The sequence below is a fragment of the Drosophila sulfurigaster genome, unplaced genomic scaffold, assembly GCF_023558435.1.
Source record: "Drosophila sulfurigaster albostrigata strain 15112-1811.04 unplaced genomic scaffold, ASM2355843v2 ctg38_pilon, whole genome shotgun sequence".
NCBI classification, from domain to species: domain Eukaryota; kingdom Metazoa; phylum Arthropoda; class Insecta; order Diptera; family Drosophilidae; genus Drosophila; species Drosophila sulfurigaster.
This window is the reverse complement of record NW_026909712.1, coordinates 91,697-106,102: the sequence shown is the minus strand read 5'-3', so window position 1 is coordinate 106,102 and position 14,406 is coordinate 91,697. Positions and strand designations below refer to the sequence as shown.

At 41.1% G+C, this 14,406-nt stretch overlaps 2 non-coding genes across 2 annotated transcripts; both read left to right on the top strand.

The window, feature by feature from the left end:
* Nucleotides 1-5,996: 5,996 nt before the first annotated feature.
* Nucleotides 5,997-6,175, top strand: LOC133849922 (5.8S ribosomal RNA). The gene has a single exon (XR_009895517.1). It is a non-coding gene; the product is annotated as a 5.8S ribosomal RNA (ribosomal RNA).
* A 2,483-nt stretch (nucleotides 6,176-8,658) lies between these two features.
* LOC133849921 (5.8S ribosomal RNA) lies at nucleotides 8,659-8,836 on the top strand. Its single transcript, XR_009895516.1, has one exon. It is a non-coding gene; the product is annotated as a 5.8S ribosomal RNA (ribosomal RNA).
* The last annotated feature ends 5,570 nt before the right edge of the window (nucleotides 8,837-14,406 follow it).

The following is a 14,406-nucleotide window of genomic DNA, read 5'->3' as shown; positions in this document are numbered from 1 at the left end:
TTTTTTTTTTTTTTTCGTCAATAATTATTTATTTAAAATCTGTCTGTACGGACAATAATTAAATTTTTTGAGGCCGCCTTGTCGATTAAATTGTCACAAGAGATGGTTGGTAGGGTTCTGGAGGGCTAATCATCATTCTCCATGGGCAGGTCGAGGGGTGTTTTCTTTTAAGTCTTCTGACGGTTTGGCTGTTGTCCAAGATGTTGATGGCCAATGTGTTTGGGTGGTTATGGAGCCTGTTGATGTAATTTGTGCTCACTTTTCGAATTTCATCTTTTACCCAGGGAACCCTGAGTACCTCGTGGATGGTGCTGTTGTCATGGTAAGGATGAGCGTTCGAGACCATTCTCAGAGCCTTGTTCTGCAGCCTTTGGATGTTCCTTCAGTTTGATTTGCAGGCAGTGCCCCACAGCTGGATGCCATAAGTCCAGATTGGCTTAATGATGGTTTTGTAGACGAGCAGTTTAAGTTTGCTTTTAAGCTTCGAGCGTCTTCCAATGAGCCATTGGAATTGCTTCAGCCTCTCTTCAGCCTGCTTTCTCTTCCTTAGGATGTGTGTGCGCCATGTTAACCGCCTGTCGAGCGTCATGCACAGGTATTTGGGCGTGGGATTTTCGGGAATATTATCCCCATTAAGACTGACAGGCGGGCAATTGCCGTTGCGAAGTGCAAATGTGGTTTGCGTGGACTTTTCAGGGTTTACCGAGATGTTCCACCTCCTTAGCCAGGGCTCGATGGTGTTTAGCTGATTTTGTATAATTTCCGACGCATCCTGTGGGGTTCGTGCTGTGGCAAGGAAGGCTGTGTCATCGGCGTATGTGGCAAAAAGGTTCTCGTTGAAAAATGTAGGCATGTCCGCTGTGTACAACGTGTACAATAGGGGCCAGGACCTGCCTTGTGGTACACCGGCTTCGATACCTTTTGTGGTAGATCGCGCATCTCCGCATCTGACATAAAAGCTTCTGTTGTCGAGGTAAGATTGCAGAAATGCGTAATGGGGTTGAGGCAGGTTTCTTTAAGCTTGCAGTAGCCCTGGGTGCCAGACTCTGTCGAAAGCTTGCTTCACGTCAAGCATTACGGCGCAGCAGTAGTTCTTCTCCTGGCGTCCAATATCACTCTGACTAAACGGTGGCATTGTTCCGGGGTGGGGAGAACGCCTGAAGCCAAACTGGTGATCCGGAATCAACCCAGCTTCTTCCAGCACTGGCAATACTTGCGCAAAAATACTCTTTCGAGTATTTTGGAGAGTATCGATAGCAAACTTATCGGACGATAAGAGCCAAGATTGGCTTCAGGTTTGCCAGGTTTAGGTATAAAATTACCTCTGCTCGTTTCCAGATGGTTGGAAAATGTCCTAGCTGAAAGCACCTGTTGTATATGTTGGCGAGGAGTTGTAGGCGGGAGGGAAGAAGCAACAGCCAGTGCTTCAATGCCATCAGCGCCCGGCGATTTATTCGTCTTGAGTCCCTCGATCTCAAGTTTGACCTCATCCACCGAGACCATAGCTAGCTCTTCTTGGTTGTTGTTGGTGTTTTCATCTAATAGTTGTAGGGCACGATGCGTAGCTGAGATATCCAGGTCGGTGCATCTTATTATCGGCGAAGGCTTCGCGGGGTGCTCCACAAAAGCTTCAGCTCTTTCTTCTGTGCGGCACCAGGCGCCACTAGCACGCTGGACTGGAGCAACTCTTTAGTAGGTTTTTATGTGACGAGTGACCTGCCAAAGGTTGTGCTGTGGGTCTCCAGGCTCAACATTGGCCAGGAACTCCTCAAACGAGCTCTGCCTGAGCTTTAGGAGCTTATCCTTAAGCTGCTTTGCGGCTCTGTTAAATACCCTTTTATCTCTAGGATTTCTGGATAGGAACCATACTCGTCGCAACCGTCTCTTCTCAGCTACTAGCGAGGCGATCTCTGAAGACCAAAGGTGTAGGACCCTCGTTGGTAGTCTAGGAGAGATCGGGCTCTGGGGAAGCATGTGCTGCGGCGTTGTACGTGTTGCGTGAGCTCGTTGATGGCGTTGTCCACTTGCTCGGTGGAGGTAAGATCTTACTGGGTTGACATTTTCCGTTAGCCAGGCTTTTAGGATTGCAGTCTCGTGCTCCTCTTGATCATCCTGGGATGTGCAGCTTTTCTCAGTGCAGGGAGGTTCAGCCGCAGTTCCACTGCGCTGTGGTCGGAGAAAAGGTCCGCGTTAGAAGAGCACGAGACTTTGGCACTATCAAATCCTTTGAAAGGGCCATGTCCAGGGTGTCGGGAATTTTGGTCGGATCTGTTGGCCAGTAGGTGGGCTCTCCTGTGGTGTGGCATACGATGCTCCTGCGCTGGATGCACCTAAGTAGTGCGCTTCCTTTAGGGTTGCTGACTCGGCATCCCCACCATCGGTGCTTTGCGTTGAAATCGCCCCCAATTAGAAATCTGTTACTCAGACTGCTCAGCAGCAGATCAAAATGCCTTTCTAATACTCTGTGTCTGGGGGGGTAGACCGCGGCGACTGTAAGGTCGCCTAGTGGGCTGGGCAGATTGACTTTGGCACATTGTACCCAGTCTTCCCAAGGTACATAGCTCGTTGTACTTTATGCCCGCTTTAATAATAATTGCCGCCCGCCATGAGCTCTGCCGCTGGGGTGGTCAGCGTGGATGACGTCATACCCGTGAAGTCGGAGGTATGATCTATTGAGAAGTGAGTTTCGGAGATGGGGAGTATGTCTGTGTTGTGTGTGTGGATAAAGTGTTCCACCTCTGGCCGGGTTTTAATCAGGCCGTTAGCAAAAACCTATACATGGTGAGCAGTGTGTGCCCATCACGTATATATATGTATTGGATGCATATATTTCAGTTTGCATAATAGGTAATAATTATGTTATTACAAAAGTCTCATCCGACGTTTATATGTTTATATAATAACTTTATTATATAAGCATATGACGAATTAAATGTCTTATTCCAAAGGTGTTTTCGTAGCTAAAAATTAATATTTTGTGAATAATTGAAAATCCTCAAGGACACTATAAAAATTATTTATTTTGGACGGAGGTTTTACTAATATAATATTGTCTACACGTAAATGCAAAATTAGATAAAATTATCAATTTGTCATCAAAATAAAATAATTTTTATTCAATTAATTGAATTTAAATTATAAATATGCATGTGTGATATAATATATTTAGTAAGTTGAAATAAAATGATATTTTTGAACGATTATATGCATATATATTTTATATATAAGTATATATATTTATATAAACAATTGTGAATTATAACTAGCGAACGTGAATGCTATCTAATTGTGGCCACATTCGTATAGTACATGTCAAGTATAACATATATATATATACAATTATTGAATATTATCGTTTGTTATTCAAAAATATTTGTGAGTTGTCATGTATTTTACATATTTGAAGATTTATGTAATTATATTTTAAATATTATTTACATAATGAAATGAACATTATTCTGGTTGATCCTGCCAGTAGTTATATGCTTGTCTCAAAGATTAAGCCATGCATGTCTAAGTACACACGAATTAATAGTGAAACCGCAAAAGGCTCATTATATCAGTTATGGTTCCTTAGATCGTTAACAGTTACTTGGATAACTGTGGTAATTCTAGACTAATACATGCAATTAAAACACGGACCTTCTGGAACGTGTGCTTTATTAGGCTAAAACCAAGCGATCGCAAGATCGTTACACTGGTTGAACTCTAGATAACATGCAGATCGTATGGTCTCGTACCGACGACAGATCTTTCAAATGTCTGCCCTATCAACTTTTGATGGTAGTATCTAGGACTACCATGATTGCAACGGTAACGGGAATCAGAGTTCGATTCCGGAGAGGGAGGAGAAACGGCTACCACATCTAAGGAAGGCAGCAGGCGCGTAAATTACCCCTCCCAGCTCGGGGAGGTAGTGACGAAAAATAACAATACAGGACTCATATCCGAGGCCCTGTAATTGAATGAGTACACTTTAAATCCTTTAACAAGGACCTATTGGAGGGCAAGTCTGGTGCCAAGCCGCGGTAATTCCAGCTCCAATAGCGTATATTAAAGTTGTTGCGGTTAAAACGTTCGTAGTTGAACTTGTGCTTCATACGGGTAGTGCAACTTACAATTGTAGTTAGTACTATACCTTTATGTATGTAAGCGTATTACCGGTGGAGTTCTTTTATATAATTAGGTACTTGTACTTTTTATATGTTCCTCCTATTTAAAAACCTGCATTAGTGCTCTTCATCGAGGTTATTGTGGGCCGGTACAATTACTTTGAACAAATTAGAGTGCTTAAAGCAGGCTTCAAATGCCTGAATATTCTGTGCATGGGATAATGAAATAAGACCTCTGTTCTGCTTTCATTGGTTTTCAGATCAAGAGGTAATGATTAATAGAAGCAGTTTGGGGGCATTAGTATTACGACGCGAGAGGTGAAATTCTTGGACCGTCGTAAGACTAACTTAAGCGAAAGCATTTGCCAAAGATGTTTTCATTAATCAAGAACGAAAGTTAGAGGTTCGAAGGCGATCAGATACCGCCCTAGTTCTAACCATAAACGATGCCAGCTAGCAATTGGGTGTAGCTACTTTATGGTCAGTCGCTTCCCGGAAACCAAAGCTTTGGGCTCCGGGGAAGTATGGTTGCAAAGCTGAAACTTAAAGGAATTGACGGAAGGGCACCACCAGGAGTGGAGCCTGCGGCTTAATTTGACTCAACACGGGAAAACTTACCAGGTCCGAACATAAGTGTGTAAGACAGATTGATAGCTCTTTCTCGAATCTATGGGTGGTGGTGCATGGCCGTTCTTAGTTCGTGGAGTGATTTGTCTGGTTAATTCCGATAACGAACGAGACTCAAATATATTAAATAGATATCTTCAGGATTATGGTGTTGAAGCTTATATAGCCTTCATTCATGGTGGCAGTAAAATGTTTATTGTGTTTGAATGTGTTTATATAAGTGGAGCTGTACCTGTTGGTTTGTCCCATTATAGACACTAGCTTCTTAAATGGACAAATTGCGTCTAGCAATAATGAGATTGAGCAATAACAGGTCTGTGATGCCCTTAGATGTCCTGGGCTGCACGCGCGCTACAATGAAAGTATCAACGTGTATTTCCTAGACCGAGAGGTCCGGGTAAACCGCTGAACCACTTTCATGCTTGGGATTAATGAACTGAAACTGTTCACATGAACTTGGAATTCCCAGTAAGTGTGAGTCATTAACTCGCATTGATTACGTCCCTGCCCTTTGTGCACACCGCCCGTCGCTACTACCGATTGAATTATTTAGTGGAGGTCTCCGGACGTGATCACTGTGACGCCTTGTGTGTGTTGCGGTTGTTTCGCAAAAGTTGACCGAACTTGATTATTTAGAGGAAGTAAAAGTCGTAACAAGGTTTCCGTAGGTGAACCTGCGGAAGGATCATTATTGTTTTAATGCATCTAACCGTTAATAAATTAAATTAAATTTGTTCTTCTTTTAGGGAATTGCAATATTTAATAAATTAAGTAACTAATAAATATAAATATTTTATTCAATCATATGAGATACAATTATGCAACATATAATAATTTAAATTAGCTAAAAACCGTTTGTTATGTATTATTATTATTATATACTGTATTAAGAGTGTTTTATGTGTTTTGGATAAAATAAAAAACTGCGTGTATATGTACCATATACATGCGTTGCAAAATGTATTGTGCATATTCCAGTGCGCATACATTGGTTCATAACACCTAAAGAAAAACAATGTTGTACCTGTTTGCAGGTTAACGCTTTACATATGTTGATCATAATAAATAAATTTAGCTAAAATATACTTGTCATATATCTTATTATTATCGATTATGTAAAACTAAGACATTTCGCAACATTTATTTAGGTATAAAAAAATTTTATTGAAGGAATTGATATATGCCAGTAAAATGGTGTATTTTTAATTTCTTTCAATAAAAAAATATTGTTGACGTAAATAAATAAAAAAATTGTATCACTCTAAGCGGTGGATCACTCGGCTCATGGGTCGATGAAGAACGCAGCAAACTGTGCGTCATCGTGTGAACTGCAGGACACATGAACATCGACATTTTGAACGCATATCGCAGTCCATGCTGTTATGTACTTTTAATTAATTTTTAGTGCTGCTTGGACTACATATGGTTGAGGGTTGTAAGACTATGCTAAATAAGTTGTTTAAAATTTTTCGGAATTTTAAGCACATTGTATATTATTGGATAATATAAGTGTGAATCTAAAAGTTCTCGCTTAAGATATATTCATAATATGAATTAATAAATGAATAATACTAAAACTCTGTTGCATGAAATTTGAAGAATTATATGTTCTTTATTCATTTCAAATAATACTGAGGAATGTCTAGTATAAAATATATTATTTTATAAACTAGAATTGCCTCTTATTAACGAATATGATATAAAGAATAATTTTGTAAATATTATGGACCTCAAATAAAAGATAGTATATTTCAAAATAGGCAGAGAATTGTCTATAAGTGTAATTAAACAACCTCAACTCATATGGGACTACCCCCTGAATTTAAGCATATTAATTAGGGGAGGAAAAGAAACAAACAAGGATTTTCTTAGTAGCGGCGAGCGAAAAGAAATCAGTTCAGCACTAAGTCACTTTGTCTATATGGCAAAATGTGAGATGCAGTGTATGGAACGTCAATATTCTAGTATGAGAAATTAACGATTTAAGTCCTTCTTAAATGAGGCCATTAGAGGGCCCATAGAGGGTGCCAGGCCCGTATAACGTTAATGATTATTAGGATGATGTTTCCAAAGAGTCGTGTTGCTTGATAGTGCAGCACCAAGTGGGTGGTAAACCCATCTAAAACTAAATATAACCATGAGACCGATAGTAAAACAAGTACCGTGAGGGAAAGTTGAAAAGAACTCTGAATAGAGAGTTAAATAGTACGTGAAACTGCTTTAGAGGTTAAGCCCGATGAACCTGAATATCCGTTATGGAAAATTCATCATTAGAATTGTAATATTTAATCAATATTATAACGATAGTGTGCATTTTTTCCATATAAGGACATTGTAATCTATTAGCATGTATGGAATTTATCAAACAATTTTGATAAGAGTTTATTTAAATTAGAGTGCTTGCATTTTAACATAAAATAAATTTCAAAAATTTGATAAAGTGCTGATAGATTATATGAGTACAGTGCGTTAATTTTTCGGAATTATATAATGGCATGATTATCATTGATTTTATGTTTATTATAAGCACTTGTATGATTAACAATGCGAAAGATTCAGGATACCTTCGGGACCCGTCTTGAAACACGGACCAAGGAGTCTAACATATGTGCAAGTTATTGGGATATAAACCTAATAGCGTAATTAACTTGACTATTATTGGGATTAGTTTTTAACTATTTCTAGTTAATTAACGCAATAGCTCTTTCTCGAATCTATGGGTGGTGGTGCATGGCCGTTCTTAGTTCGTGGAGTGATTTGTCTGGTTAATTCCGATAACGAACGAGACTCAAATATATTAAATAGATATCTTCAGGATTATGGTGTTGAAGCTTATATAGCCTTCATTCATGGTGGCAGTAAAATGTTTATTGTGTTTGAATGTGTTTATATAAGTGGAGCCGTACCTGTTGGTTTGTCCCATTATAAGGACACTAGCTTCTTAAATGGACAAATTGCGTCTAGCAATAATGAGATTGAGCAATAACAGGTCTGTGATGCCCTTAGATGTCCTGGCTGCACGCGCGCTACAATGAAAGTATCAACGTGTATTTCCTACACCGAGAGGTCCGGGTAAACCGCTGAACCACTTTCATGCTTGGGATTGTGAACTGAAACTGTTCACATGAACTTGGAATTCCCAGTAAGTGTGAGTCATTAACTCGCATTGATTACGTCCCTGCCCTTTGTGCACACCGCCCGTCGCTACTACCGATTGAATTATTTAGTGAGGTCTCCGGACGTGATCACTGTGACGCCTTGTGTGTTGCGGTTGTTTCGCAAAAGTTGACCGAACTTGATTATTTAGAGAGTAAAAGTCGTAACAAGGTTTCCGTAGGTGAACCTGCGGAAGGATCATTATTGTTTTAATGCATCTAACCGTTAATAAATTAAATTTGTTTTTCTCTTTAGGAATTGCAATATTTAATAAATTAAGTAACTAATAAATATAAATATTTTATTCAATCATATGAGATACAATTATGCAACATATAATAATTTAAATTAGCTAAAACCGTTTGTTATGTATTATTATTATTATATACTGTATTAAGAGTGTTTTATGTGTTTTGGATAAAATAAAAACTGCGATATATATGTACCATAATATACATGCGTTGCAAAATGTATTGTGCATATTCAGTGCGCATACATTGGTTCCAACACCTAAAGAAAAACAATGTTGTACCTGTTTGCAGGTTAACGCTTTACATATGTTGATCATAATAAATAAATTTAGCTAAAATATACTTGTCATATATCTTATTATTATCGATTATGTAAAACTAAGACATTTCCAACATTTATTTAGGTATAAAAAAATTTTATTGAAGGAATTGATATATGCCAGTAAAATGGTGTATTTTTAATTTCTTTCAATAAAAATATTGTTGACGTAATGAAATAAAAAAAATTGTATCACTCTAAGCGGTGGATCACTCGGCTCATGGGTCGATGAAGAACGCAGCAAACTGTGCGTCATCGTGTGAACTGCAGGACACATGAACATCGACATTTTGAACGCATATCGCAGTCCATGCTGTTATGTACTTTAATTAATTTTTAGTGCTGCTTGGACTACATATGGTTGAGGGTTGTAAGACTATGCTAAATAAGTTGTTTAAAATTTTCGAATTTTAAGCACATTGTATTATTGATAATATATTATTATTGGATAATATAAGTGTGAATCTAAAAGTTCTTACTTAAGATATTCATAATATGAATTAATAAATGAAAATACTAAAACTCTGTTGCATGAGAAATTTGAAGAATTATATGTTCTTTATTCATTTCAAATAATACTGAGGAATGTCTAGCATAAAATATATTATTTTATAAACTAGAATTGCCTCTTATTAACGAATATGATATAAAGAATAATTTTGTGAATATTATGGACCTTCAAAAAAGATAGTATATTTCAAAATAGGCAGAGAATTGTCTATAAGTGTAATTAAACAACCTCAACTCATATGGGACTACCCCTGAATTTAAGCATATTAATTGGGGAGGAAAAGAAACTAACAAGGATTTTCTTAGTAGCGGCGAGCGAAAAGAAATCAGTTCAGCACTAAGTCACTTTGTCTATATGGCAAATGTGAGATGCAGTGTATGGAACGTCAATATTCTAGTATGAGAAATTAACGATTTAAGTCCTTCTTAAATGAGGCCATTAGAGGGCCCATAGAGGGTGCCAGGCCCGTATAACGTTAATGATTATTAGATGATGTTTCCAAAGAGTCGTGTTGCTTGATAGTGCAGCACTAAGTGGGTGGTAAACTCCATCTAAAACTAAATATAACCATGAGACCGATAGTAAACAAGTACCGTGAGGGAAAGTTGAAAAGAACTCTGAATAGAGAGTTAAATAGTACGTGAAACTGCTTAGAGGTTAAGCCCGATGAACCTGAATATCCGTTATGGAAAATTCATCATTAGAATTGTAATATTTAATCAATATTATAACGATAGTGTGCATTTTTCCATATAAGGACATTGTAATCTATTAGCATGTATGGAATTTATCAAACAATTTTGATAAGAGTTTATTTAAATTAGAGTGCTTGCATTTTAACATAAAATAAATTTCAAAAATTTGATAAAGTGCTGATAGATTATATGAGTACAGTGCGTTAATTTTTCGGAATTATATAATGGCAAGATTATCATTGATTTTTATGTTTATTATAAGCACTTGTATGATTAACAATGCGAAAGATTCAGGATACCTTCGGGACCCGTCTTGAAACACGGACCAAGGAGTCTAACATATGTGCAAGTTATTGGGATATAAACCTAATAGCGTAATTAACTTGACTATTATTGGGATTAGTTTTTAACTATTTATAGTTAATTAACGCAATCCCGGGCGTTCTATATAGTTATGTATAATAATATTTATATTATTTATGCCTCTAACTGGAACGTACCTTGAGCATATATGCTGTGACCCGAAAGATGGTGAACTATACTTGATCAGGTTGAAGTCAGGGGAAACCCTGATGAGAGACCGAAACAGTTCTGACGTGCAAATCGATTGTCAGAATTGAGTATAGGGGCGAAAGACCAATCGAACCATTAGGAACTGGTTCCCCCAAAATTTTCCCTCGGGTGCCTGGGCTTTAACCGTTGTATTTCGGCAAAGCGAATATTGAGGCCGGGCGAAAGGGATTTTAACCCCATTCCTAAAACTTTAATGGGAAAACCTTAACTTTCCTTGAAGTTGAAAGGTTATTATAATTTAACGGCCCAGGAGCCACTTTGGGAAGGAACGGGTTGGGATGAACCAAAGTTGTTGGGCCCAAATTCTATTTGGGAAAATGGGCCGTTCTTTTAAAACAAAGGACCGGTTTGGGTGTCCCAAGGGTGGTTCCAGCCAAAGAACAGGCCCTTAAATGGTTGGCGCGTTGAACCTAAACCATTTGTAGGAAGAATTGGAATATTCGAAAAAATTTGAAACTTTATAGAAAGGCAAGGTTCTTAAATTTTAAAAGCCTGGGGCCGTTCATTTTCCAGAACGAGTGTCGAAATTAAAAATTCGACAGAGGAAATTATTTGGCAAAAATGGAGAGGGCCAAAGAGGGCAAAAGCCGGCTTTTTCCCCCGGAAAAATTTAATGGGGAAAAAACCTTAACGGCCGCCCCAATATAAGTGGGCCCTGAAGGTCTTCTTCTTAATGTTAAAGGGAAGTCGGCCAAATTAACCAATTCGATAAATTCCCGGAGAAGTCCTTGGGGAAACTCCGGGTTTCGGCCCTTTGGGAAATTAATTTCATCTTTAGGTAGGTTTCTTGCCCAATTTATTAGGAGCCAAGGGAACTTTCGGGCAAAAAAGAAACCTTTCCCAGTTGTTTTTAAATTTAAATTTTTCCAATCAAACCGAAGGCCGGTTTGGGGAAGAGTCTTTAAAACCCGCAATTGGAGCCCTAGCGGGGTTCCAAGGTTTCGCCCAACCTGGGAAAAAATTAAAAGGCGGGCACGGATCCCTGCTTTAAGGAGGACCCAAGGGTCGGTAATGGCCAAACCAAGGAAATGGGAACCTCCTTGAGAGAAAGTCATAACAACAGGCCCCTTTCCTCCGTTGCCCCGGTGCCCCATTGGGACACTTGGCCGGGAAAGGGGGATGGTCCCTAAAACGTTGGGAAACCTCAATTGCCCTCGGTGCCAAATTAATTCTTTCTCCGGACCGGAGGAAATCCCAAAGGAACGAGGAGTAATTCCCAGTTGGTTGGTTATGTTCGGCCCTTAATAAAACCTTTTCCCTGGTGCGGCAAAAACACCTTGAATGGCTTCGAACCGTTTTACCCGGAAAACGGTTAAGGAAGAATTCCCGACCGAAGGAACTTGGTCCGAAATCGGGGTTCTTAATTAAAACTCTTGCCATTTTCCAGGCCCCAAGTCGATTGGGATTGGTCGCGGGGTTTTTCCACTGAGGGTTGCGGCCTTACCCCGAAATTAATTGAACCCAAAACCTTAGGGCCCCCATAAAGTCCTGCGTCGGTGGTTAATTAATTTCCGAACTTGGAGGTCAGCAAACCGGGTTTGCCCTTGGGTGTTCACGGAGGCGGGTTTGCAACCCTATCCCGGATGGGCCCAACTTTTGGGCGAACAACCTCCGTGTTTGTCTTAACTATCTCCAAATTTTGGTAAAGGGTGGGTTCCGGAGGTTTCCTCCTGCTAGAGGTGGAAGGCAGGGTTCCCTTTGGTTCCCAATGGGCAATTGGTCATCGACCTTGCTCAGGCCCGGACGAGTTGGTTCCAAAGGTTTGGAAATCCAAAACCAAACGCGAGCCTTCCCGCAAGAACGTCCCTGGGTTGTTTGGGGCTTCACCAACCGAAGGGCCCCTTCAGGCCATTAATTTTTACCACGGTTCTCCAAATGCCGGGTTTGGGTGACCCTTCGCTAATAACCCTTTCTGGTTGGCAAACAACCCAACCCGAATTGAACCGTTTTCAATCCCGGAAGCGGTAAGGTTCCGCCGGCTTGTCCAATTGGGCCTTCTTTAAGGAAATAAGATCTTGGCATCCGTTCCCTCACGGAGGGCCGCTACTTTCCCACTGAGGTTGGCCCGATTGGAAATTAATCCCGGGGCCCCCAAGCCACGCGGTTATTCGCCCTTAGAAAGCCTCTTTCCACCAGCTAATTCCCCTAACCCTTTGGTGGCAAAGGGTTTTGGAAAGTGTTGACGGGATGGACGGTCTCAAGGAAATGGGTTAGAAATTCTTCCCTTGGAGGTGTCAGGTAGCCCAATTTTCCCATGCCCCAACCAAGTTGGGGGTTCGGTGCCCCCTCAGGTTCGAAGGACGCCCTTGTTGGCTTTACAGAAGGGTTAAGGCATTAAAAGGCCCCCCTTCGACCCAAACGAAAAGTTGTTTCCTTTAGTGCGGGAAACCGAAGGGGCCCGGAGAATAAGTTTGGATTCGGGAGGCCGCGGCTTCTGGGAATAAACGGCCTTTTGGACGGACCCGTACTGGGCGGAAGGTTGGTCCCGTTGAATAAGCGGTCCCCCTGAAGCCAAGGGCGGTTATTGCCCCAAACTGGGTTTCCACCCACCCGCCGTTTGTTAAACTTTGGAAAAAGCTTATTTGGAAATGGGATCCCTTGGGATAAATGCCCCCCACGGGGGTCTCGGTTTCCCACGAAGGGAAGGCCCAATTGGGCTGCGTCAGGAGGTTCCCGAACATAAAACCCCACCTCAGAATGCCACGTCGCCTTGGGGAAACGGGGGCCTAGAACAACAGGGGGCCTAATTACCGCCTTGAACGACCTTACTCGGTATTGCAACCCCGTTTGGTAGGGGGAACAGGGTTATGCCCGGAACCGGGTGGGTTTCCGACCAGATCACACGATAGTGATCGACGCTCAGGTAGTGACTGACGGACTTGATCTTGACCAAGCTCATCAGAGTAAGGTTGAGATCTACGACAGACGGAGGACAGTACGAACGGCTCTGGTTCGGGATTATCAGGCACATGAGGACATTAAAATCGTTTCTGCTACGCTAAACTGGAGGGGCATCTGGAGCTATCGGTCGGTAAAACGACTGAGAGCACTGGGAGTCCTTAACGCTGGTGATAGCAATATTATTAGTACCAGGGTGGTAGATGGCGGAGTCTGCGGCTTTAAGACGTTCATGTTCCATACTGGATATCGCCAAGGAGTGGGTTAGCACCGAGGTTTACTTTCCTCATTGAAAGTCAACTACACTGGCCAACATCTATTGTGTACAAAGTAAAGGGAAAACAGTCATATGACGTGCCATCCTTATATGGCATTGTTGTGTGGGCAAATTCATTTCCTACAAAAAAAAATAGCCAAATGCCTCGTCATCTAATTAGTGACGCGCATGAATGGATTAACGAGATTCCTACTGTCCCTATCTACTTTGGCCGTGTGGTTGGCGGCAGGGTGGATGTAGTAAAGAATACCAACCACAGTGGACCCCCACTTATCGTAAAAGGCGATTAAGGAGGTACGGCACCAACGTTAACTGTTTGGAGTTTAATTGGTAGTATAGTAGCAAATACGACACCTAACCAGAGGTGAGTTTCTGGTACCACGGGAACCAGGTGCCTGCGGACTTGTCCGTCCTGGTATTTGGTGCGGCCCTTCAGGGAGTATCGTGGTGGCTGTGGTAGTCCAAAGCGGACAATGAGGATTATACTCAGCGTGGAGTTGCGTACGTATCAACCGGTTGCCGATAACCAAAAATCGGAAGAGGTTTTAGGTGGGCCTCGCTCCCCACACAGGAGGAAGTGTCCAGTCCAAACAACTGGCCTTCAAATGTGTACCTGCGGTGAATTCCAAGGGGGCGCTGATCAACGCTTAATTTGATTCCTAAGCTCGGGCTTCGTGGGATTAAGCCAACATGGCAGGTGCTCACGTTAAACTCGAGTTTATTTCTGTCCCTATCTACTATCTAGTAGATCTACTATCTAGTAGATAGGGACATATTAGCTATATTAGTTTTACGTGTGCACCTGTCATGACTGACTTAATCACACGGCGCCCGAGCGCGCATGGGATCCAATTTATTATTACTTATTTATACACAATTCAGGCGTGATCAGCGCCCCCTTTAAAAAGGTACACATTCGAAGGCCAGTTGTTTGGACTGGACACTTCCCCCTGTGTGAGGAGCGAGGCCTACCTAAACCCTCTTCCG